This window comes from Lagenorhynchus albirostris, chromosome 2 (genome assembly GCF_949774975.1).
Source record: "Lagenorhynchus albirostris chromosome 2, mLagAlb1.1, whole genome shotgun sequence".
Classification (NCBI taxonomy): domain Eukaryota; kingdom Metazoa; phylum Chordata; class Mammalia; order Artiodactyla; family Delphinidae; genus Lagenorhynchus; species Lagenorhynchus albirostris.
Window position 1 is genome coordinate 90,415,948 of NC_083096.1, and position 26,422 is coordinate 90,442,369.

The 26,422-nt window shown below is 41.7% G+C and overlaps 1 long non-coding RNA gene across 3 annotated transcripts; it reads right to left on the reverse strand.

The window, feature by feature from the left end:
• Positions 1–8,545: 8,545 nt before the first annotated feature.
• LOC132516039 (uncharacterized) lies at positions 8,546–26,316 on the reverse strand. Of its 3 annotated transcripts, none has more exons than XR_009539240.1 (3): positions 25,900–26,316; positions 19,746–19,932; positions 8,546–9,043 (listed from the first exon to the last, which is right to left on the reverse strand). It is a non-coding gene; the product is annotated as an uncharacterized LOC132516039 (long non-coding RNA). The 3 variants fall into 3 exon arrangements; XR_009539238.1 differs by lacking the exon at positions 8,546–9,043 and adding an exon at positions 17,053–17,243; XR_009539239.1 differs by lacking the exon at positions 8,546–9,043 and adding an exon at positions 17,053–18,499.
• Positions 26,317–26,422: the final 106 nt, after the last annotated feature.

A 26,422-nucleotide genomic window follows, 5' to 3' on the forward strand; every position in this document is an offset into this window, starting at 1 on the left:
TTCTCCAGACCTTGGTACTGTCAGAATTTTTTTAGCCATTCTAAAAGGTACGTGGTGGTACCTTATTGCCATTTTAATTTGCATCACCAATAGCTAACGATGTTGAACGTTGTGTATGTGCTTATTTGCCATCTGTGTATCTTCTCTGGTGAAGTGTTTGTTCAAGTCCTTTGCCCATTTTTTAGTTGGGTTTTTTCTTACAATTGAGTTCTGAGAATTCTTTATATACTCTGAATGCAAGTCCTTTGTTGGATATGTGATTTGCTAATATTTTCTCCAGTCTATAGTTTGTCTTTTCGTTCTTTTAAGTGTCTTTTGCAGAGCAAAATTTTACACTTTTGTGAAGTCTAATTCATCTTTTTTTAAAAATGGATCATGATTTTAGCATCATGTCTGAGAACTCTTTGCCTAACCCTAGGTCACATGTATTTTCTCCTATGTTCTATCCTAAATGTTTATAGTTTATGCTTTCCATTTAGATATTTTTGAGTTATTTTTTGTATAAGGTATGAAATTTAGGTCAAGGTTCCTTATTTCTTCCTTCCTTCCTTCCTCCCTCCTTCTCCTCTCTCTCTTTCTTGGCATGTAGATGTCCAAATGTTCTAACAACATTTTTTGAAAAGACTATTCATTCTCCATTTAATTGCTTTTGCACTTTTGTAAAAAAATCAGTTGGCCATATTTGTGTGAGTCTATTTCTGGACTGTCTGTCTAATCTATGTATCTATGCCTTTGCCAGTACCACACTGTGTTGGAAACTGTAGCTTTAAAGTAAATCTTAAAATAGGGTGATATAATTCCTCCAACTTTAGTCATCTTCTTCAAAATTGTTTTAGCTATTCTAGCTCCTTTGCCTTTCAAAATAAATTTTAAAATCAGGTTGTCCATATCTTCAAAAAATTCTGCTGGGATTTTGATTAGAATTGCATTAAATCTACAGATCAATTTAGGCAAAACTGACATCATTTCCCTGTTGCATTTTCCAATCCATAAACATGGCATGCCTCTCCATTAATTTAGGTCTTTGATTTCTTTCATCAGCATTTGAAGGTTTAAGCATACAGATCATGTACATGTTTTGGTAGATTTATTCCCGAGAATTTAATTGGGGGGGGAGCCATTATAAATTATATAATTTAAAATTTAAGTTTCCTTTTGACAATTGTTAGTATGTAGAAATATGATTTTTTCTGTTGACCTTGTATCCTGTAACCTTTCTAAACTCACATTTTAGTTCCATGAGTTTTTTGTAGGTTCCTTAGGATTTTCTATGTAGACAATTACATTGTCTGCAAATAGGGAACGTTTTACTTCTACCTTTATAACCTGTATGCCTTTTATTTATTTTCCTTGCCTTATTGCACTGGCTAGGACTTTCAGTATGATGTTGAATAGAAGTGGTGACAGTGGACATCATTGCATTGTTCCTGATCTTAGGGGAGAGTATTCAGCTTTTCACCATTTCATATGATATCAGCTCTAGGTTTTTTTATAGATGCCCTTTATCAGCTTGTGGAAGTTCCTTTCTTTTTTTCTTTTTTAAAATTAATTAACTTATTCATTTATTTTTGGCTGCGTTGGGTCTTCGTTGCTGCACGCGTGCTTTCTCTAGTTGCAGTGAGCGGGGGCTACTCTTTGTTGCGGTGTGCGAGCTTCTCATTGCGGTTGCTTCTCTTGCTGTGGAGCACGGGGTCTAGGCACACGGGATTCAGTAGTTGTGGCACATAGGCTCAGTAGTTGTGGCTTGTGGGCTCTAGAGCGCAGGCTCAGTAGTTGTGGCGCACGGGCTTAGTTGCTCCATAGCATGTGGGATCTTCCTGGACCAGGGATTGAACCCATGTCCCCTGCATTGGCAGGCAGATTCTTAGCCACTGTGCCACCAGGGAAGTCCGAAGTTCCCTTCTATTTCTAGTTTGCTGAGAGTTTTTAATCATGGATGGATGTTGAATTTTGTCAAATGCTTTTTCTGCATCAATTGATAATGATAATGTATTTTTTCTTCTTTGGACAATTATGACAAGTATGGTAGATTACACTGATATATTTTTTAGAATATTAAAAGGATACATAAATACATATATAAAATATATATAATTTAAAAATAAAGTATATGTATACACACACATACGTACATATATATATATATATATATATACACACACACATATATACACACATACATACATACACTTTATTTTTAGAGCAGTTTTAGGTTCACAGTAAAATTAAGCAGAAACTGCAGAGAATTCCCGCCTCCCTATCCCCTCCCTGCATGCAGCCTCTCCCATCATCAACATCCCGAATCAGTATGGTACATTTATTTGTAACAATCAATAAGTCAACACTGACATCATTATCAACCAAAGTCCATAGTTTACATTAGGGTTTACTCTTTGTATTATATAGTCTATGGATTTTGACAAATATATAATGACATGTATTCACTCTTATAGTATCATGCAGAATAATTTCACTACCCTAAAGATATCCTGTGTTTTATCTGTTTATCCCTCCCTCCACCCCACCCTGCAACCAACCACTGATCTTCCTGCCTCCCTATTTTTGCTTTATCCAGAATATCATACAGTTGGAATCATTCATTATGTAGCCTTTTGAGATTGGCTTCTCTCACTTAGTAATATAAGTGAAATATATATAATAATACATAAGTTTCCTCTATGTCTTTTCATGACTTGATAGCTCATTTCTTTTTAGCGCTGAATAATAGTATTCCATTGTCACAGTTTGTGTATCCATTCACCTACTGAAGAATATCTTGATTGCTCCCAAGTTTTGGAAGCTATGAATCAAGCTACGATAAATGTCCACGTGCAGGTTTTTGTGTGGATGTAAATTTTCAACTCCTCTGGGCAAATACAGTTCAATTGCCGTATTGTATGTTTGGTTTTATAAGAAACTGCCAAACTATCTTACAAAGTGGTTGTACCATTTTGCAGCCCCATCAACAATGAATGAGAACTCCTGTTGCTCCACATCGTTGCCAGCATTTGGTGTTGTCAGTGTTTTGGATTTTAGCCATTTTAATAGGTGTATAGTGGTATCCCATTGTTGTTTTAATTTGCAATTTCCTAATGACATGTTATGTTGAGCCTCTATTCATATGCTTACTTGCCATCTGTATATCTTCTTTGGTGAAGTGTCTATTCAGATCTTTTCCCCATTTTTAAATCAGGTTGTTCATTTTCTTATTGTTGACTTTTAAGTGTTTCTTGTATATTTTGGATAACAATACTTTATCAGATATGTCTTTTGCAAATTTTTTCTCCCAGTGTTAGGTTTGTCTTCTCATTCTCTTGACAGTGTTTTTTGCATAGCTTTTTAAAAAAGTTTTAAATTTTTTTAAAAGTTTTAAATTTTAATGAAGTCTGACATCAACTTTTCCTTTCATGAGTCATGCCTTTGGTGTTGTATCTAAAATGACCTCACTAAACCCAAAGTCATCTAGGTTTTCTCCTATGTTATCTTCTAAGTCTCATAGTTTTGCATTTTACATTTAGGTCTATAATCTCGAGTTAATTTTTGTGCAGAGTATAAAGTCTGTGTCTAGATTCATTTTTTTGCACATGGATGTCCAGTTTTTCCAGCACCATTTGTTGAACAGCATATTTTTTCTCCACTGAATTGCCTTTGCTTCTTTGTCAAAGATCAAATGACTATATTTTTGTGGGTCTATTGACTGATTTTTGAATACTGAATCAGTCAGCTTTGAATTTTTGGTCATGATGTGTTATTCTTAACGTATATATATTCTATAATATGTATGTGTATATTATATATTGTTGAATTCAATTTTTAAATTCTGTTGAGAATTTTTTTTTTTTTTTTGGCCATGCCAGTGCACGGCATGCAAGATCTTAGTTCCCTGACTAGGGATTGAACCTGGCTCCATGCAGCGGAAGCACCGAGTCCTAACCACTGGACCGCCAGGGAATTCCCCTGTTGAGGATTTTTTTCATCTATGTTCATGAGGGCTATTGGTTTGTAGTTTTCTTTTTTGGACTCTCTTTGGTTTTGTTATCAAGGTAATGGTAGCCTCCTAAAATAAGTTGGAAAAATCTTCCCTTTTTGTTTTCTGGAGAGCTACTGCTTTTTACAAAGCTGAAGCTGTATTGTGGCCAAATTGACTGTACATTCAAGGTAACGTCACTCAGCATTTTTTTTAATCCATGAAATTTATTCCACAGCAGGTTTTTTTGAAAATTATGCCTGTTAGGAGTAGAGGCACCCTACAAAAGGAGACTGACCACTTGCCAAATTTCTGTCCTGAATAGTTTTTTGTTTCTGTGTTTATTTTAGATAATCTTGGGAGACCCTGAAGACTTTTTGGACTTCTGGTAAAATGACTTCTACTATTTGGAATCCTAATTCTGTTGGATTTGGATTTATAAACAATTTGTAAAGGCCTAATACATTTCCAAAACACTTAATCTTTGTACATACTTGAGAAGAAAATAGTTTATTTTAAGGGAAGAAATATATATATGTGTGTGTATATATGTATATATGTAAAAATCAATGGCTGTTATTGTAATGGAAAATAAAAACTATGACAATTATTGTGTGAAACAGTGATTTAAATATTTCTATTTTTTTCTGGAACCAGTGACATAGAGAAAACATTCCTCCATAAACAAAGACATGGAAGTGTGTATTGCTGAGGCATATTGGTGATCAACAAATACTTCTATTTGCCCTGAAAATCAGATGTATGACGGGCCATAGTAGAAAATAAAATTGGAATGGCAGTTGGGGGTAAGGGCCTTAAGTGATAAGCCCTTAGACTTTATTGACTACTCACTCAGATTTTGAGCAGAAGAGGTGATAAAGAATAGAGGTTAAGGGCTTCCCTGGTGGCGCAGTGGTTGAGAGTCTGCCTGCTGATGCCGGGGACGTGGGTTCGTGCCCCAGTCTGGGAGGATCCCACATGCTGTGGAGCGGCTGGGCCCGTGGGCCATGGCCGCTGGGCCTGCGCATCCGGAGCCTGTGCTCTGCAATGGGAGGGGCCACAGCAGTGAGAGGCCTGCGTACCGCAAAAAAAAAAAAAAAAAAAAAAAAGAATAGAGGTTAAGGATCCAAGTGGAGTGAGACAGATTAGTTCCAAACCTAGTTCTGCCACTTAGGAGCTATGTTTCCTTTTCAAGAGACTTAATTTTCCTAAGCTTCTATTTTCTTATCTACAGAATGGGGTTAATGACAGTATCTACTATGAAGGGCTGTTATGAAGGTTAAATAAGGTAATATAAAGAGGGCCTGGTGCCTGCCACATACCAAATATTCAATAAATATTCGTTGCTCTGTGGTAGAACTGTGATTCAGAACTATTAATCTGGCAGCAGTGTGTATAAGTGATGTAAGTACATGGCTTTCCTTCTTAAAACAGAACCAGAGCCTTTCAAGGTTTGTGCCAAAAATACTTCAGGAAGTTGAATCTCCAGGTGGAGTGGCATGTGTCTGAAATTGAATTAACAAGATTTAGCGGCTACTCTGACTGAAGGTCAGGAAAGAGGGAATCATGACTGCATTACTGTTTTCTATATTCCAGTGTACCTGTATACTGTGCTATTTTTAAGCACTGAAATTAAGGTATTTTTACTGGTGTAATACCATTATTTTAGACCTCAGTCAGCAGCTTTATCTACTCTTCTTAGGTCCTCTTCAAACCCTCCTTCCTCCTCCTGCTCTAACCTCCTCCTCATCACTAACCATAAACCATTACCATTTATCACCATAAACCCTCCCATCCCCTCCTTACCACCCTGTTCCAGTAACTCCCTACCTCTTCCAAACTTCATCTCTTCCAAACTTCATCCTCCACTATGCTCTCTCAGCAAAAATGCTGAGCGAGGACTAAAAAGGAGGAGTCTTTGAAGTAGGAAATCTCCCCATAGGGGATGGAGAAGAGTCAGACCCAGCTAGGGCCATCTCTTTTGGGCTCACAGGAGAGAAATCATTTTCAATCAGAGGAAGTAGTCCTGAAAACCCTATGGGTTGCTAAACTGGGCAGGAAAGTCTAGAAGCTCTTCCTAACCAGCTACATCATAGATGACGTGTATGGATATGTGTGGGGTAGAAGTGAAGTTGCAGAAAGCAGCAGAGCCAGTAGTGGCCAGAAGGATATTTTGTAATTTGTTTACAATTTTTGTTTTTAAATGTGTTAAATAATATTTAGTTACATTAATATTTTTAAAACTTTATGAATTCTAAACATGTAAAAAAATCCAGTATTTTGGCTTTGCAGGAAATTAAAGCAGAAAGTTTAAAAATATAATTTTGCTCTAGTATTGTAACTACTCACTAAGAGAGGAATCAAAGATGGTTTTAAGTGTGAAAGACCATTGATGACAGGTATAAAAATAGGGAATGTCACATCAGGACTATCAAACATTGTCCTGTACTGTAAGATATGATGTCATGATCTGGATCCCAAACTGCTTTCTTTCTTTTTCTTTCTTTTTTTTTTTTTTAATTAGACAGAGAGATTTTGTAGTTTTCCTTTGCTTTCCTTTGGTGTCAGCACCAAGTACCAAAATATTGGATTTTATTTCACTAAGTGTGCAGAATTCATAAATTTTTAAAAAATTAGTGAAACTGCTGCTAATTCATATGCCTCCAAGCAAAAACCCTCCTCTGTTGTTGCTTCCAATTTGCTTGTTGCAGAAAACCAGATGAATTAGTTTAAACTACTTTAGTGCAGACACCTGACTCAAACAGGCTTAAGCAGAAAAGGAAATTTGTTGCCTCCTGTAACTGAAACATCCAAGAGTTTCAGTCATGACTCGTTCCAGGGGCCCAAATAACATCAGAAGTGGATTCTTTCTCTACCTCTGTCTCTGTCTATCTCTCCTCTGCTTTTCTCTCTATGTCGGTTTCATTTTCCAGCTGGATTCTCCCCCTTGATAGCCCAACAACATGTCTGGTCTTAACATCGTAACAACCTAGCAGCCCCATAAGAGTTGCAGGCGAAATTCTGGGTAGGGCTCTCAATAGCCCAGGTTGGGCCACATTCCCATTTCAGAATCAGTCACAGTGTGGCCAAGGGACTGGCCAGATCCTTGTACTCATTCTTGGACCTTGTGGGTAGTATCAGTCCTATCAAAACCACAAAACTGAAAGTTAGAGAGAACTAGTTTCCCCAACGGAAAATCAGGGTGCTTTTGCCTAAATAAGAAAGAACAGTGAACAAGCAAAAACAAAGATGATCATTACATCAGATAACAAACCTGTTAGAACTGCACCTAGAATCATGGCAAATTGACTCTAAGAGAGGATCGAAGAATGTTGCCCATAAATAAAGTCCATGAACTCTGGTATGTAAACTTTGTGACATCTCTTTCAGTAGTTTCAAGTGATTTTTCAGAGCTGAGGGCATGGAGATGTTCTTCTGCAGAATCATCTTCTGTCAGCTCTTTAAGTGTGGGCACCTCTTAGGGTTTTATTCTCTGAATAATTAATTTGTCACATAAATGATCTCTGGAGAAGATGAATTGTACCATAATCTGACAAGCTGTATTTCTCTCATTTGGGATTGTACCAGCAAATCATTAGGTTGTAAAGAGAACCTCACAGGGTATCTAAGCCACCTGGAGTACAGACAGAACAACCCTTCAGTGTAGAATTTAAGAACTAAAGGAATCTGGGATTGTTTTCCAGAATGCAGCTAATTTTCAAAATGAGATGTCAATTAAATAAATATCAGCTGAACACGGTTCCATTACTGATTGCTTCCATAGTATTTATTTCCCCATTTTTCCAACAGTAGTACCCGGATTTTGTATAAGGCAAGCCATTTATGGCCAAATGGTTTAAGTAAGATAAATCCCACCTCTGGTTTTAGAAGTAGGTTCTGATTGACTTATGGCACTATTTCTGGTCATAATAATTCATTCAAGGATGGGAATATGACCCAATTTTGGCCAGTTATACTCAATTCTTGAACATCTATTTGAATGAATAAAAATCTCTCTTAATTGGATGTAAATCCACATGCACATAGCTTCAGGAACTATTGGCAGCCATCCTGCACCAGGAAGGGAGAGTTTGCTGAGGATGACGCCAGTCTCAGGAAAAACTAGGAGAGAAAAACTAGGTCCTGGTCACATTATTTGAGTTGCTGGGTCAAGCCATGCTTGAAGCCATGTTACTTGTGGACTTTTTTGGTAATGTGCACCAATAAATTCCCTTCACTTTTTAAAGTCAGTTTGAGTAGAATTCTCTGTTTGTTACCTGTTACTCTAACACAAACCCCAACTGAATACAATTCTGATGCTAACCACCTGGAGGTAGTGTAAGACTACGCAGGTTTAAGGGCACGGTCCTCAGCAAGACTGCCCTTACTTCAGATGCCATCCACACTTTGAGAGTCCCCAGGTCACCCACACTTCTGACCAACTGGCAGAAATTCAGGGGTTCCCATTATCCCATCAGGTTCAATAATTCACAAGAATAAATCACAGAACTAAATGACTCAGAAAAGCACTGCACTTAACAATTACAGTTTTATTTAAAGGATACAACCAGGGCCAGCCAAATGAAGGGACACATAGGGTGAGGTCTGGGAGGGTCTTCAACATGGAGCTCCCATATCTTCTCCCTGGGGAGCCAGGACATGTCACTTTCCCAGCACACCCGTGTTCACCAACCAGGGACTCCTCTGAACCTCAGCATCAAGACATTTTATTGGGATTTCACTGGGAAGGCATGACTGATTGGATCATTGGTCACATGATTGAACTCAGTCTCCAGCTATGTTAGAGATGTTTCCTCAAGCTCTCTCTCCCTGCTGTCCCCTCTGCCTCTGCATTAATTCAATCTCTCACCTGCTCTCACCTGAACTCTTAGTACAGCTTCTTAGTTGCCATTCTTATTCCATGCCACCTTCCCACAGGTTTGGCCTCCTCACTCTGGCAGCTTCTCTGCCTTGATTAAGCCCCAGGGGATGGGCTTAGTCTGGAACAATAGGGGTGGGATTTCTTTGAGCCTATTTAACCTGCAGTTCGAAGACATTCTTGAAGATCCTCATTATCTGAAACAGAGAATACAATTAAGGGGAAATTTAGGTTGTTTCTCCTCACTATTCCCTCTCCCTCTTGCAAAATCTGCCTTTTTCAGGTTCATGTCATCTATCCATTCATCTTTTCTCCCTTCTGAATGCAATGATCTTCCAAACTCTTGGCCACTTTTCTCATTCTCTGAAGATCTGCAAGCACCTGGCTCATGGCCTTCCTGTCCCCTCAACTTCTGCCACTCTCCTGGGCAATTATAAAGTCCATGTGGCCTCTTAGCTTCCTGTTCTCATTATCTCCAATCCAATGAATTTCTTCTCAACTCTGCATCATCCATAATCCTCTTCTGTTTTCATGCTACCATGTCTCCTTGGCTCTTGTATCAACTCTTATGGCTTTAGACACAGTCTGTGTGCTCATGACTCCTAGCTATTCTTCCAGCTCAGACCTCTCTTCTGAAATTCATACCTCCATATTCAGCCGCCTTTTCAGCATATCCCTTTATATGTCTCATACTCGGGCATCTCAAACTCAACTTCTCAAAACTTAGCTATTGCTCCTTTGAACTTCCTAGGACAAATCTGCATTTCAGCAAGTGATACCATCAGCCATTCAGTTGTGCAATCTATCTTCCTCACCCCCTTTTGTCCTATCAACTCCTGTTCATTTTACCTCCAAGATATATCTTGAATCTGTTTACTTTTCACTATCCCCACTGCTGCCAACCCAGGCCAATGCATCATCCCTTTTCGCCTGGACGACTGCATTAGTGTCCAACAGGTCTCTCTCTATTTGTTCTTGTACTCATTCAATCCATTCTTTACATAGCAAGCTTCATGAGGGTTTTTTTTTAAAGTGCAAATTTTACCTTTATTCTCCTTAAAATCTTTTAGAGGCTTCATAGGATGATGTTCAAGATCTTTTGCATGTTCGACAAGGGCCTTGCGTGATCTGGTTCCCACAGTCTTTCTAGCTTGCCTCCTGCCGCTCTCCCCTTTATTCACTGGGTCAGTCACACAGCCCTTCTCTCTTTTCTGAAGATGCCAAGTCCCCTCATGCCTCAGAGTATTTACACACACAGTCCCTTCTACTGTGAACGTTCTCCATGCCCTACTCCAATCTTCATCTACCCCTTATTGTGTGACAGAAGCTGTGGGCTGAATAAAACACAACTCTCTTCCCTTAAGAGCTCATAGATTAATAAGAGACCTACATGTAAGCAAAAAAAGAAAAAAATTCCACCACAGTATAATAAATGCAATAGAAGTATGGCCAAAGGAAGAAATATTTATCTATCTCTGAGAGTCAGGAAAGGACATTTAAGTAGAAGAACCAGTATGTCCCAAGGACACAGGCAAGGACATGAGGAGATATAAGCAGTTTGGTGCTGCTGGTAAAGGTGAGGAGGTTGCAGGAGGTGACTTGGATGCTGTGTTGAGGGGCTTGAATTTTATCCAGTAGGCAAAGAGGGTGTCCCCTACAAAGGATTCTACGTAGGAGAGACATGAATACATATCAACTACAGTGCTATCAAACTGGTAAGTAATGGGAGAGAAAGACATCAAAAGAAGGTGAAGGCAGAAAGTCAAGTAGGAGAATACTATAATAGTCCTAGCAAGTGGTGATGGCAACTGAATTAAGGCGAAGGTAGTGATAATGGAGAAGAAGATGGAATGAAGATATTTCTAAGGGGTAGAATTGATAGGACTTGGTGACTGAACAAAACATGAATCCTTGCCCTTATAGAGCTTGCATTCTAGTGTGGAAGGCAGATAATATATCCAATAAACAAATGCAAAGCAACTGACAAAGGATTAATGTCCAAAATTTACAAGCAGCTCATGCAGCTCAATATCAAAAAACCAAACAACCCAATCCAAAAATGGGCAGAAGACCTAAATAGACATTTCTCCAAAGAAGGAATACAGATTGCCAACAAACACATGAAAGAATGCTCAACATCATTAATCATTAGAGAAATGCAAATCAAAACTACAATAAGATATCATCTCACACCAGTTAGAATGGCCATCATCAAGAAATCTACAAACAATAAATGCTGGAGAGGGTGAGGAGAAAAGGGAACACTCTTGCACTGCTGGTGGGAATGTGAATTGGTACAGCCACTATGGAGAACAGTATGGATGTTCCTTAAAAAACTACAAATAGAACTACCATATGACCCAGCAATCCCACTACTGGGCATATACCCTGAGAAAACCATAATTCAAAAAGAGTCATGTACCAAAATGTTCATTAGCTCTATTTACAATAGTCAGGACATGGAAGCAACCTAACTATCCATCGACAGATGAATGGATAAAGAAGATGTGGCACATATATACAATGGAATATTACTCAGCCATAAAAAGAAACAAAATTGAGTTATTTGTAGTGAGGTGGATGGACTTAGAATCTGTCATACAGAGTGAAGTAAGTCAGAAAGAGAAAAACAAATACCGTATTTTAACACATATATATGGAATCTAAAAAAAAAAGGTCATGAAGAACCTAGGGGCAGGGTGGGAATAAAGACGCAGACCTACTAGAGAATGGACTTGAGGACACGGGGAGGGGGAAGGGTAAGCTGGGACAAAGTGAGAGAGCGGCATGGACATGTATACACTACCAAACATAAAATAGATAGCTAGTGGGAAGCAGCCACATAGCACAGGGAGACCAGCCTGGTGCTTTGTGACCACCTAGAGGGGTGGAATAGGGTGGGTGGGAGGGAGACATAAGAGGGAGGGGATATGGGGATATATGTATATGTATAGCTGATTCACTTTGTTACAAAGCAGAAACTAACACACCATTGTAAAGCAATTATGCTTCAGTAAAGATGTTAAAAAATAAAAAAAATAATTAAAAAACCCAAATGCATACATAATATAATCCCTTTAATGTTACAAGCTATGAAAGAAAATAGAGCAGAGTAAAATCCCAGCAAATGAAGGAGTTATTTTAGATGAAGTAGTCCCTGTGAGGGGGTGACATTTGAACAGAGAAATGAGCCATGTGAATATCTGGAGAAAGAGTATTTTAGGCAGAGTGAACAGCAAGTGCAAATGTCCAGAGATGGGAATGTGCTTGTCATATATTTGAGGAATAACAATGAGACTAGTGTGACTGAAACACAAAAAAAAGGAAGGGGAGAATGGGAGAAGATAATATCAGAATATAGCAAAAGACCTCGTAGATCATGGAAAAAACCTTGGGTTTTATTTTAAGTGTGATGTGAATCGTTGGAGGATTTTTGAATAGGGGAGTACCATATCCTAACTTATACTGTAAAAGGATCACTCCCAAAAGACTATCATGGGGGAAGTGTGGAAGCTGGGTAGCCAGTTACAAGGAAGGGATCTATGTAAGAGATGATGGCGGTTTGGACTAGAGTAGTAGTGATCAAGTTAGTGAGAACTGATCAGACTTGGGATATATATATATATTTTTATAAATGTATTTATTTATTTATGGCTGTGTTGGGTCTTCATTGCTGCATGTGGGCTTTCTCTAGTTGTGGTGAGCAGGCGCTACTCTTCGTTGAGGCGCACAGGCTCCTCATTGCAGTGGCTTCTCTTGTTGTGGAGCATGGCCTCTAGGCATGATGGCTTCAGGAGTTGTGGCACACAGGCTCAGTAGTTGTGGCTCACGGGCTCTAGAGCGCAGGCTCCGTAGTTGTGGCACTTGGACTTAGTTCCTCCACAGCATGTGGGATCTTCCCGGACTAGGGTTTGAACCCACGTCCCCTGAATTGGCAGGCAGATTCTTAACCATTGCGCCACCAGGGAAGCCCTGGGATATATTTTGAAGGCAGAGCTGATGCAATGTGATGATGGATTGAATGAGGGTAGTAGAAAAAGAGAGCAGTCAACAATGACCCCAATATTTCTGGCCTGAGCAACAGGCTGAATCACAGAGCCAGTTACTGAGATGGAGAAGACTGAAGGGAATTAGGTTTGATAAACAGGGACTCAAGAGTTTGATTTTAGACATGTTTAGTTTGGAATACTGTTAGACTTCCAAGTAGAATAGTTATTGGAGATATGAGTCTGGAGTTCAGGGGAGAGGTTAAATCTATAGATATACATTTTTGGATTTATTGGCTTATAGGTGACATTTAAGATGATGGAATTGGTTAAGATTTTCTAAGATGAGTATAAGCTAAAACTGAGTAGAAGTCCAAGGATGGAACACTAGAATACTCTAATACTTAAGGGTTGAGAAGAGAAAGAAGATCCAACAAAGAGACTGAGAAGTGTCCAGTGAAGTGAGAAGAAAATCAGTAGAGGGTAGAAGCCAGGTAAAGATAGTCTTTCAAGAAAGAGGAAATGATCAACTGCTTAAATGCTGCTGTTAGGTCAAGTAAGTTGAGAATTGGATTTGGCAACACGAAGGTTATTGGTGACCTTGATAAGTCTAGGTGAGAGATGATGGTGGTTTGGACTACAGTAGTAGTGATCAAGAGGGTAGAAGCCAGGTAAAGGTAGTCTTAGAAGAGTAGCAGGGATAAAAGACTCATAAAAGTTTTTAAGTATCAGGCTTCCCTGGCGGTGCAGTGGTTGAGAGTCCACCTGCCAATGCAGCGGACAAGGATTCAATCCCTGGTCTGGGAGGATCCCACATGCTGCGGAGCGGCTAAGCCCGTGCATCACAACTGCTGAGCCTGTGCTCTGGAGACCGTGAGCCACAACTACTGAGCCCACGTGCTGCAACTACTGAAGCCCACATGCCTGGAGCCTGTGCTCTGCAGCGAGAGAAGCCACTGCAGTGAGAGGCCTGCGCGCTGCAACGAGGAGTGGCCCCTGCTCGCTGCAACTAGAGAAAGCCCACGCGCAGCAACGAATACCTAACACAGCCAATAAGAAATAAATTTATAAAAAAAAGTTTTTAAGTATCATAAAAGGTTAAGATGCAGTAGAAAGAAAGTGAGAAGATTCTCTATATAAAGGGGAGCAGAAAAGTAGTGTAGTAGCCGAAGAGACATATGCCATCAAGGGAGGGTTTCTTCAAGAAGGGAGGGAGGACTGGTGATGCAGGAGAGAGAGGAGAATAAGTGTGGAAGCAAAGTCCTTGAGTAGGTGAGTTGTCTGGATATTTGAATATTTAGGCCTGGAGCTCAAGAGAGGGTAGAGGCTAGAGATACAAATTTTGTAATGATTAAATTATATATGAAAGGGACAAATATGAGAGTGGATGAAATTAGGAAGAATGAAAAGCAGAAGCCAGGGAATAATCCTGAGGTATCAATTTTTTTTGACAACAGCACATGGCATATTGTTTCACTTCTCATGCCTGTTAAAGCCTTTCCTTCCCTGGATTCACACCCATCTCTCATAGTACTTTACAAAAATCTTCATTAGCACTTATTTCATTGCATTTACGTTATATATCTGCTTCTTCCACCAACCTGAAGGCTCCCTCTGCCAAAAGCTTTATCCATCTTCGTTTCTACAACTCTTAACATAATGCATAGTAGGTGCTAAATGAATGAGACATGGAGCAGGGGGAAGTTAATCCACAAATAGACTGTGTGATATATAAGCATCAGGAAGTGTGAATATGCCTTTTATGCCTTTCTGAAAGAAATATACATGTTGGAAGGAATTCATCAGTGATGCTATCTGGAGTTTTCTTTGTAGAGAGGTTTTAAATGATTAGTTCAATTCCTTTAAAATACAAAATATAGAATTTCCTGTTTGTTATTGTTTCAGTGTTGATAAGCTTTATTTTTCAATAAAATTTTCCACTTCATCTGAATTGCCAAATTTATTGGTATAAAGTTGTATCCTCTTATATTTTTAATAGCTATAGGACTTGTGGTGATGCCCCTATTTTATTGCTGATATTAGTAATGTGTTCTCTTAAACTTTTCCTTGATTAGCCTTGCTAGGAGGTGATTAATTTTTTGTCTTTTTGGAGATTAATAAGTTTTGCTCTTGTTGATTTTCTCATTTTTTTGCTTTCTATTTTTATCAATTTCTGATTTTATATTTATTTTCTTTTTAAAAATTAATTTATTAATTTATTTTTGGCTGTGTTGGGTCTTCGCTGCTACACGCAGGCTTTCTCTAGTTGTGGTGAGCGGGGGCTACTCTTTGTTGCAGTGCATGGGCTTCTCATTGCAGTGGCTTCTCTTGTTGTGGAGCACGGGCTCTAGGCGCATGGGCTTCAGTAGTTGTGGCTCATGGGCTCAGTAGTTGTGGCTCACGGGCTCAGTAGTTGTGGCACACAGGCTTAGCTGCTCTGCATTATGTGGGATCTTCCTGGGCCAGGGCTCGAACCCGTGTCCCCTGCATTGGCAGGCAGATTTTTAACCGCTGCACCACCGGGGAAGTCCCTTTATTTTCTTTTTAAACTGTCTTTGCAAAAATTTCCTTTCTCTCAATTTCCCTCTGAGCTCTGAATCCCAACAGTAGTTCTCAAGCCAAAGTGTCCCATTAGAGGAGTCCCAAGTCTGGAAGGAATGAACCTGCATTATTACTCCACCATGCTCAGTAGTTAGGTAGGAGTAGGTTGTGGGAAATGTGGCCTCAGATGTGAACACACTGGTGGATCCAGATCAGTATCTGGGTTCATCAGTTAACTATGCTATGCACAGCAGGAAATCCAGTGGCACATTTTCAGAAACACCACAGTCCACTCCTTTGACCCACTGATCTATACACTTCTTCTTGTTGGTTTGGGGAGAAGCTCTTCCATGGTTTCCATGGGCCTCTCTTCCTGATGAGAAACTTGAAAGAGGAAGGTTAGTGGAATGAACTATAGAAATCGGTCTGGAGGCCACAGTTGATACTCATTCTCTCCCTTTTCCACTATCCACTCTAAATTCCCCTCACCCTCAGTTTTCATCTTAGCAGGTCTTGGTGGCTTATGTGGTGGTATAATCCAAACCCTTATTCTTGAGGGGACTGAGCTCCTAGTAACCCCACCCTTCTTAGTCCAGAGTTGCTGCATGTGTTCACAGTTACAGTGGGGCAAGGGAGTATCAGGAGATGCCCAAGTGGATCACATGGATTCTGTAAAAAGCCGTGATACCTTCTCCTACTGATCAGGGTCAGTTATCCTTGTCATGATGGTGACTTCTCTTTTCACCTACTGGTCCCTGGAATAATGAGTCCAAAGTGCCCCAGCAGCAGTCATAGCTTACAGTTCAATGGGACCTTTGCTGTGTCCCTTAACAGGAGTGCAATCCCGTTGGGGACCAGTACCTCCAGCCCTATATATCCCAGGTTTGTGGGTACAGGAAGCACAAAATCCTCTAGTGGGTCATTGGTAGTAAAGGTAAATGGAGCTATTCCTGCATCCACTCCTTGGTTAGTGGACCCATGTACTTTTCCTATTGGGTTCATAAAGGCCTGGGATTTAATGTGTATAACATATCCTGAATGATAGCATCTTGTTTTTTCAGAGTTGCCTCTGCAGCATGTGGGAGGCTGGAATAATGAATAAGTGAAATGAATGGCATTTCACTTGAGACTTTAGAAAGCCATTCCAGCTCTTTATCAGGTCAGCTTTTTCTGGCTGGTGCGGTACTAGGTCATGGGTCCACTCTCGCACTTCTTTTACCATGAAGCAGTTGCCCTGGTTGGATGCTATGTTATGCAGGATTCTGTGCCTGTGGATCAGACACTCCACAAATCCCAATTCAGTAATGTTGGCTGAGGATCTGTTGGTGGAAAGGAAAACCCATATCCAGAATAGCTATCTATCACTGTGAGAATGAAGCACTGGCCCCCGCAGAATGGAAGGGACTCAAAGTAGTCAACTTGTCACCAAGTAGCCAACTGTCTCCATGAGTAATAGCTCCATTTTGGGGGCTCAGCATTGGTCTCTATTGCTGACATGTTGGACATTTAGGCATTAGTAGCTAGATCAGCCTTAAAAAGTTGGAGTCCATACTTTCTGGGCCCATATATAGCTTCTATCTCTACCACACCATTTATGTGTCTGTATTAGTTTCTTAGGGCTGCGTTAACAAAGTACCACAAATTTGGTGATTTAAACAACAGAAATTTATTGTCTCACAATTCTGGAAGCTAGAAGTCTGAGACCAAGGTGTCAGTAGGCTTGGTTCCTTCTGAGGGCTGTGAGGGAAAATCTGTTCCATGCTTCTCCCCTAGCTTCTTTGGTGTTCCTTGGCTTCTCCTGCATCACCCTATCTCTGTTTTTATCTTCACATGGCATTCCCTCTGCATATTTCTGTCTTCATATGGCCTTCTGTTTATAAGGATACCAGTCACATTGAATTAGGGGCCCATCCTACTCCAGTATGATGTCATTTTAACTAACTACAACAGCAAGAACCCTATTTCCAAATGTCACATTTTGAGGTATTGGGGATTAGAACTTTAACGTATGAATTTGGGGGGGATACAATATAACCCACAACAGTGCCCATCAGGCTGGTTCCAAGGTAGCCAATGATTAAGGCTGGTAATGACAACTGCATGAGTTATTTTCTCTACTTAATTGTTTAGTACCTCTTCCCTAGTGGGTGCAAAATATGATACAAAAATCTTCACACTTCATGCCCACTCATGTATATTCACCCACAAGACTCTACCCTAGACCTTCTTGTCTTTGGTCTTCCAGTCTTTTTTCTTCCCGGCCCCTTACCAGCGGGCCAGGCCATTGACACATGCCCAAGAATCTATATATATTCTTACTTCAGTCTGTTTCTCCTTATACACAAACCAGATGACCAGGGACAATGTTTCTAACTCTACCCATTAGGAAGATTTTTCCTCTCCACTATTTTTCAAAGCTTCTCAAGTATGTGACTATAATGCGGCCACTATTTAACTTTGGCTTACATCCACATCTTAAGCTGACTCACCCATAAACCAAACTCAGGCTTTACCCCTCCTTCAGCTGGTCACGGTATTGGTGCAGTTGTGGTGGGTGACATGGGGGTCTGGACTACCTGGTCATGCAGCTTACAAGTACCTCAGTTGTGCTTGACCTCCATCTCAGATGCACCATTTCCATCTTACAATAAATGCTGCTGGGTCCATCTGAACACCAAAAGAACCAAGGCCGTAACAGGCAGTTTTGGACACATGACTACTTGGAGTCCCACGGTTAAGTGTTCGGTTTCTTCCAAGGCCTAGTATCACATTAGTAGCTGTTTCTTAAAACGTATATAATTCTCTGCTGCAGATGGCATGGCCTTGCTCAAGTTCCAGTGACTGCATTGTGATTTTTCCACTGAGGCTTACCATAAGTTCTGTCTTAAGTCAGTTTGGGCTGTTATAACGAAATACCATAGACTTGGTGGCTTAAACAACAGACACTCATTTTTTCACAGTTCTAGAGGCTGGAAGTCTGAGATCAGGGTGCCAGCATGTTCAGGCTCTGGCAATCCCTTTTCCTGATTTGGAGACAGCCACCTTCTCATTCTCACTCTGTCCTCACGGGGTGGGCGGAAAGTGCTCTCTGGTATCTCTTCTTCACCATCACATTGGGGGTTAGGGCTTCAACATAAGAATTGGGCAGGGGGACAAATTCAGTCCATAACATTCCACCCCTGGCCCCTAAAATTCATGTCATTCTTAAATGCAAAACACATTTATTCCATCCCAATAGCCTCCAAAGTCTTAACTCACTCCAGTATCAACTCTAAAGTCTCATCTAAATATCATCTAAATCAGATATAGTGAGACTCAAGGTATGATTCATCCTGAGGCAAAATTCCTCTCCAGCTGTGAATCTGTAAAATCAGACAAGTTATGTGCTTCCAAAATACAGTGGTAGGAGAGGCACAGGATAGACATTCCCATTCTAAAAGGGAGAAACAGGAAAGAAGGAAGGGGGGATGCATCCTAAGCAAGTTCAAAATTTAGCAAGAAAATTCCATTAGATCTTTAAGGTTTGAGAATAATCCTCTGGCTCAGTGCTCAGCCATCCAGGTCCAGTGGGGTGGCAGCATCACCCCCAAGGCTTTGCTGGGTAGTCCCACTCTCAAGGCTTCAGGCAGAAGCCGCCTGCCTGTCAAAACTGAGGCAGTGGCCCTGGTGATCATCTATCACTCTGTCCTGTCCAATTCAATAAATCTAACAGCCATCCTTCATTTTTCCCCATCTCTGTCCCCTTCAGTTCAAACTGGCAGTGCTTCTGCTCATGTAATCCTGTAAACTCCTTATCAAGTGATAATCTCATCACACCATTGGTATTTGAACATGCTTTCTCATTTTTTGCAATATGGATAGGCTGAGAATCTTCCAAATCATCAAGTTCTGGTTCCTCTTTGCTTAACAATTCTTTCTTTAATTCATCTCTCTCCTTTCACATTTTACTGCTAGCAATCAGGTGAAACCAAGCCCCTCCTTCAATACTTTGCTTAGAAATCTCCTCAGCTAAACATCCAATTTTATCACTCAAATTCTACCTTCCACAAAACACTAGGACACGGTTCAGCCAAGTTCTTTACCATTTTATAACAGGGATCGCCTTTCCTCCAGTTTCCAATAACATATTCCTCATTTCCGTTTGAGATTTCACTAGATTTGCCCATAATGTCCATATTTCTAGCATGTAACTTAAAATTATTCCAGCCTCTACCCATTACCCGGTTCCAAAGCTGCTTCCATATTTTTAGTTATTTTTTACAGCTGCACTCCACTGATAGTATCTCTATTAGTCAGGGTTCTCCAGAGAAACAGAACCAATAGGAGTTAGATATAGATATAGATGTAGATTTATTATAAGGAATTGGCTCACATGATTAGAGAGGCTGAGAAGTCCCAAGATCTGCAGTCCGCAAGCTGATGACTTAGGAGAACCAATGTTTAGTTCCAGTCTGAGTTCAAAAGCCTGAGAACCAGGACACCGATGGTATAAGTTCCAGTCTGAAAGTTGGCAGGCTCAAGATCCAAGAAGAGCTGATGTTTTGGTCGAAGTCTGAAGGCTAGAAAAGACCAACGTCCTAGCTATGCAGTCAGGCAGGAGGAATTCCCTTTTACTCAGCTTTTTTGTTCTATTCAGGTCTTCAATTGATTGAATGAGGCCCACCCACATTAGGGAGGGCAATCTGCTTTACTCATTCTACCAGTCCAACGTTAATCTCATCCAGAAACACCCCCCACCCCAACACACCCAGAAAATGTTTGACCATATTATTTGGGTACTCCATGTCCCAGTCAAGTTGACATAAAATTAACTATCACAAGCTCCAAAATGCATCTTTTCCCATTCTTGACACCTCTAATACAAAAGAGTCTACTGGAATATATGGCCAAGTGGCAGAGATGCTTGTACAGGAGCCTGGACCTTCTGAAGAGCCCTTCTCCTGTTCTGGGCCACAAAGCTGGAAATCTTCAGTACTACCTGGTATATGGGCTGGAGCAGTATTCCCAGGTATGGAATGTATTGCTCCAGAACATAGAGAACTACCAAGCCCTGTGAATTCTCCTTTGTGGTAGGGGATGCAAGATGCAACAATTTGTTTTTTACTTGGAAGGATATACTACTAGCACACCTCTAACCAGTGGACCCTTAAAAATTCACCAAAGTGGCAAGTCCTTGAATCTTTGTAGCATTTTTCTACTCTCTGGAGCACTGGTCTTACCAATACCTCCAGCATACTAGCCACCTCTTTCTTGTGCTTGTCTGACAAGCATAATATTATTTATGTAATGGGTCAACTACTGAAGCCTGCAGTAGTCTACAGTCATTCTCCAGGATCCATCTGCAAGGGCCAGACTGGCTAATTAAGTGGAGACATGATAGGGACCATCCTCCCTCCACCCACATTCTTTAGGTCTTTAATGGTGGCACTAATTTCCATTATGCCCCTGGTATGTGATATTTGTTTTTTTAATTCACTATGTTGGCCAGGGGTGAGTGTTTCCACTTGGCCTTCCCCACTATGATAGCTCTTACTTCACACAGGTCAAGGATTTAATGTAGGTAGGTATCACTCCAACCGCCAAATATATCAATTCCAATTACACACACAGGAACCGGAGAAATCACCATCGGGTGGGTGCATAGACACAATGGACCCACTGTAAGCTGGACTTTAGCCAGGACCCCATTTACTACAAGGCCCCCATAAGCCCCCACTCTAACAGGGGCCACGACAATGCTTTGGGTCTCAGGGTACTGATGTCAACTCAGACTCTGAGTAAATTTTCTGGTTATTCCTCTTCCCCAGTGTGTACAGTCACCAAAGTAAATGGCCACAGGTCTCTTTGGGGAAGGACTGAGGAATCATTACATGTATACTTGCTTCAGTGCTGCAGGATCTGCCACCTCTTAAGTCAATGGGTTTCAGATCTGAAGAGTGGCTCAAATCCAGACACTGAACAAGGGATAATGACTTTTGGTGCAGTGGGGGGGAACCATACTCAGGCTCTTGCTTCTCCATTTTGGCCTTTTTTTGGTTGTAGATGTTAACTTTGCCCCTAGAGATGCCAAGTTCTATATCCATCTCCACAGTTCGCTGTGGGTCAGGCCCCCTTGGTTGCCACTCTTGTCAGATGTTGTTGGTCTTTGTCATAATTGTAGCCTCCTGGCTTCTGGTGACTAAGTGCCACCATCTGGTCTCTCTTACCTGGGGGAAGGGGAATATCATTCCCATAGTTATTAATGAGCCCCAGCTCTGTGACTGTTTCTACTGTCAGCCCAGGCAGCAGAGAACTTCTTGGTGATGCTCTTGCCCCTCACCAGATTTCTGATGGCCTCAGTGAATGGTGTGTTTTCTGGGCCTTCCTGTTGAACATAATCTTCTGATGGGTCTTCTGGCTTCACAAACCTATTCCTGCATGCCCACTTTCCTGTCTTTTTTTTCATTATTGTATCATATGCCAGGGCAACTGGGGCATTTCTACTTTACTCAGCACTGGCCGTCACTTTCTCTAGGTTTCTAAAAGCCTCCCGGCAGTGAGTTTTTTTCATCCCCAAGAGTTCTTGCCAGGGTGTTAAATCCTGTGCCTCAAGAAAGTGCTCCCAATTCAATGAATTCCTGATTGTCTAGTCTTATATTCCAGCCACTTTGATCAAGCAACCTCAAATTTCAATTGCAGGGTACTCCCCTGGCTTCTGTCTATATATGCGAGCTAATTCTTACAGCTCTTTGTATTTAATCTCTTTCCTCCGTTATCAGGCCCAGTATGTTCTCAGCTGGGGTTTTTTTTAAATATAAATTTATTTATTTATTTTTGGCTACATTAGGTCTTTGCTGCTGCGTACAGGCTTTCTCTAGTTGTGGCGAGCAGGGGCTACTCTTCCTTGCAGTGCACAGGTTTCTCATTGCGGTGGCTTCTCTTGTTGTGGAGCATGGGCTCTAGGCGCACTGGCCTCAGTAGTTGTGGCACATAGGCTCAGTAGTTGTGGGTCGCGGGCTCTAGAGTACAGGCTCAGTAGTTGTGGTGCACGGGCTTAGTTGCTCCGCGGCATGTGGGATCTTCCCGGACGAAGGCTCAAACCCACGTCCCCTGCATTGGCAGGCGGGTTCTTTTTTTTTTTTTTTTTTTTTGTGGTACGCAGGCCTCTCACTGTTGTAGCCTCTCCTGCTGCAGAGCACAGGATCCAGACATGCAGGCTCAGCGGCCACGGCTCACAGGCCTAGCCGCTCCACAGCATGTGGGATCTTCCCGGACCGGGGCATGAACCCATGGCCCCTGCATCAGCAGGCGGACTCTCAACCACTGTGCCACCAGGGAAGTCCCTCAGCTGGGTTTTGTTAGGATTTAACTCTAGTTACTGGCCTGGCAGCCAGGACAGGAAGTAGGGGCAACTTCAATGTTGCCTCATGGGGCAGTGGCTCTGCAGTGTCTTTCAACATGCAGAGAATAATACGAAGAGGTGAACCACCTCTGCAAACTTTGTAAGTTCATGTGGGTTTGCAGAACTAACATCCTTACAGATGTCCATCCAGAAGTCCTATCCCTTGTTTCAGGGTTTCAGGTTTTTGCAACCAGGGCCCTGACCTGCTTTGGTTGCACATTTAAATGTCTCTGGAACTCTGTTGCCTCTATCACGACCTGAGTCTGTGGCTTAACTGTGTCAGCTCTTCCACTATAGGACATAAAAGCCTCTTTGTAAGCTATTAAAGAGGTTTTCTGTCTCTCACACTTAGGCATTAACCCAGGGAGAACCCTTGCTTTCTCCTTATTCCTTTTCAGAGTGTCAATACAACTTAGCAGTAACCAGCCAACTCCACTGTCCTTGTAGGCATGTTCCCACTCATATATTTCACATGCCTGAAATTCTATCTGCAAGGGCTTTCTCCTCCACTGGGATGTTTTCCCAGGTCACTACTGATTAAATCTTTAGCAACTGGGTCACCACCTTGTGCTAGGAGCTACCCATGCCCCTAAACTGCTCAGGATAGCATCGTCTTTGCTTATGAGGTAATGAGTGTGCCAGTCCTGAAACTTCAACTTATTATGTTTTCTTGGACCTCTCCTGGTACCACTTGTGCTAGTTAGGGCCCTCTGAGAGGCAGCTGCCAAGGTGGGATTTGACATGTGTATTAGCCAGGGCTGCCATAACAAAATACCACAGACTGGGTGGCTTAAACAACAGAAATTTATTTCTCCTTTATTTCTGGAGGCTAGAGGTCCAAGATCAAGGTGTCAACAGGTTTGGTTTCTTCTGAGGCCTCTGTCCTTGGCTTGCAGATGGCCACCTTCTCACAGTGTCCTCACATGGCCCTTCCTCTGCAAACATGCCCCTGGTGTCTCCTTACGTGTCCAAATTTCCTCTTCTTATAAGCAATCAGCCAAACTGGATTAGGGTTCACCCTACCTAACACCTTCATTTTAACTTAATCACATCTTTAAAGGACTCATCTCCAAATGCACTCACATTCTGCAGTATTGTGGGTTTAGGGATTCAACATATGGATTTTGGGAAGGACACAATTCATAACAACATGCAAGATATTTTTAGGGGAACTATCTGTGAAAGATAAAAGGGAAGGGAGCAAGGGAAGGTGGGAGAGTCTGCAAACTGTGACTCAGGCCTGACACCTATGAAGGAGAGGGAAAAGAAAGGATTGAGAGTAGGCAGGGTCTCAGACCACAGCACAATTTGAAGAAAGTTCAAGCTAGGATGATGGGTTCTCCAGCCAAAACTGCCCATCAGAGACCCAAACATTACAGCAATGAAGCACATTAGCCATGTTCAGTCATTTATAAGTTAGACAGTTACAGGAACATAAAGAATTCAGTTTGGGGATCAGTTCTCACTGGTTTCTCCAGTAGTGTCTCCAGTCCACTCTGACCATTCTGCCACACTTTATTTTGCTCCAGGAGCCATGTGCCTAGCTCTCCGAGATGTTTATACACCTTTCTCAGTTTCTGAATCTAGCTCATTCTCTCATGCTTTACTCCATTCCTTTCCTTTCTGTCTTCTGTGGCTCATTTTTTCAGAGGGACAGCTGGTTCAACTTTTAATGAAGCATTTATTGAATGGAATTGATTATAGGCAAGAAACTATACTAGGTGCTGGATTTTTTTTTTAATTTATATTTTTTCTGCATTGGGTCTTTGTTGCTGCACGCAGGCTTTCTCTACTTGTGGCAAGCGGGGGCTACTCTTCGTTGCAGTTCATGGGCTTCTCATTGCGGTGGCTTCTCTTGTTGTGGAGCACAGGCTCCAGGCGTGCAGCCTTCAGTAGTTGCAGCACATGGACTCAGTAGTTGCAGTGCAAGGGCTCAAAGGCATGCGGGCTTCAGTAGTTGTGGTGTGCAGGCTCACTAGTTATGGCTTGTGGGCTCTAGAGCTCAGGCTCAGTAGTTGTGGCGCACGGGTTTAGTTGCTCTGCGGCATCTTCTGGGATCTTCCTGGACCAGGGATCAAACCTGCGTCCCCTGCGTTGGCAGGCGGATTCTTAACCACTGTGCCACCGGGGAAGTCCGTAGGTGCTGGATTTTTATTCCATAATGGTCCACTTTCTTGGGAGAAACCAAGATTTCCCTTCTTATCCACAATGAGAGCTACCTGTGGCTCCCTTTCACTTATGATATATAAGGCACAAACACATTTACCCAGAGGAGTCTACATTCAAATAATCTTGTGAGACATTCACCACCACATCTGATATGAGTAAGGGCTGCAGAGCACCTTGCATCCCTGGGTGTTCAGGAAATACTATTATGCTCAAGTACCTATATAGGTACATAGGTAATATTTATGTAGGTATATAGGTAGTTACTATATATTAATTTCAAGAGAACTTCAAAAGAGAGGGCATACTGAAATTAACTAAAATTTTTTAATAGAAAGGGCACATTAAGCTGACCAGAAACTAAAGGATACCATTCCTTTCTCAGAAATCTAAAAGGTCCCTGAGGATTGCCACTTGGAATTTCTCCTCAGTTTTACTGGTGCCAAACTTCTTATTGGCTAGGGACCACAAAACGAAATTCCTGTCGAATTTACCAGGGAAAGAAATAAATGTTGGGCAAAACAGATGTCAATACCCAAAAGGCTTATTTCTACATTTCCCCTACCACTGAATTGCCTTGGTCATTTACAAACCTAATCTAAGGCTAAGTTATGAACTTAACTTGAGAGAGACAGGCCTGGAGAGGTTAAGGCCTTGACCAGTGGTATATCTTTAACCAGAATCGGAACCCTTGCGTTTCCCTTTCAGTCATACACTGCTCACTAAATGACTCCCTAACTGGTTATCTTTCTTGAACACATAATTCATTTACAGTCTTTCTATGAAGCTGTGAAGTTGCTCTCCTATGCTTAGGGAATGGAAGCATGAAGCACAAAAAAGACGGCACCTTCAGCTAATTCATGAATAACAGAAAAACAGTGAACAATTTGAATCCCACATCCAGAGCTCTGGGTCACCAGGTCGAAAGCCTGTACTGGGGGCAGCGGGGAGAAATGGAAGGAAATGCTAGTAAAATTACCTTGACCGTGCGGAAACTTGAAGACTTTCCTACCGACTAGAACTCACCAACTTTTCTCAACAAACGAGCCATGAGAGGGGAGTGCTGAAGCGACTGGACTCGCCCCCGGCGCCCGCTCAGACGCACCGGAGCGCACCTCATCACCTCCCAGGTCGAGTCCTGGAAGCCGTCACACAGCACCTGGAGGAAGTCCGCGCCGGAGCCGGAAAAGCGAGGAGTCCCGCCAAAGGCCGGGCAGGTGAAGAGCGAAGAGAGACTGGGACCAACGTGCTCTGGCGGGGATTGCGGGAGTCGGCGAGGGACCTATCAAACCAGGGTTCAGACAGACCGACTCTCCATACAAGTTCCCCAGTTGCCAATCTTGGGATGGCTTCACAACGTCTCTAAAACGTGAACTCTCACCACACACCTACCGTTACGAGCGCCCCTAGCAACCACAAGCAATTAAAAGCGGAAGAACGACCTTTGTCCCGCCCTCTCTGGAACTACCGAGGCCGGGCAGGGGAAGCGCGTTGGCCCAGTC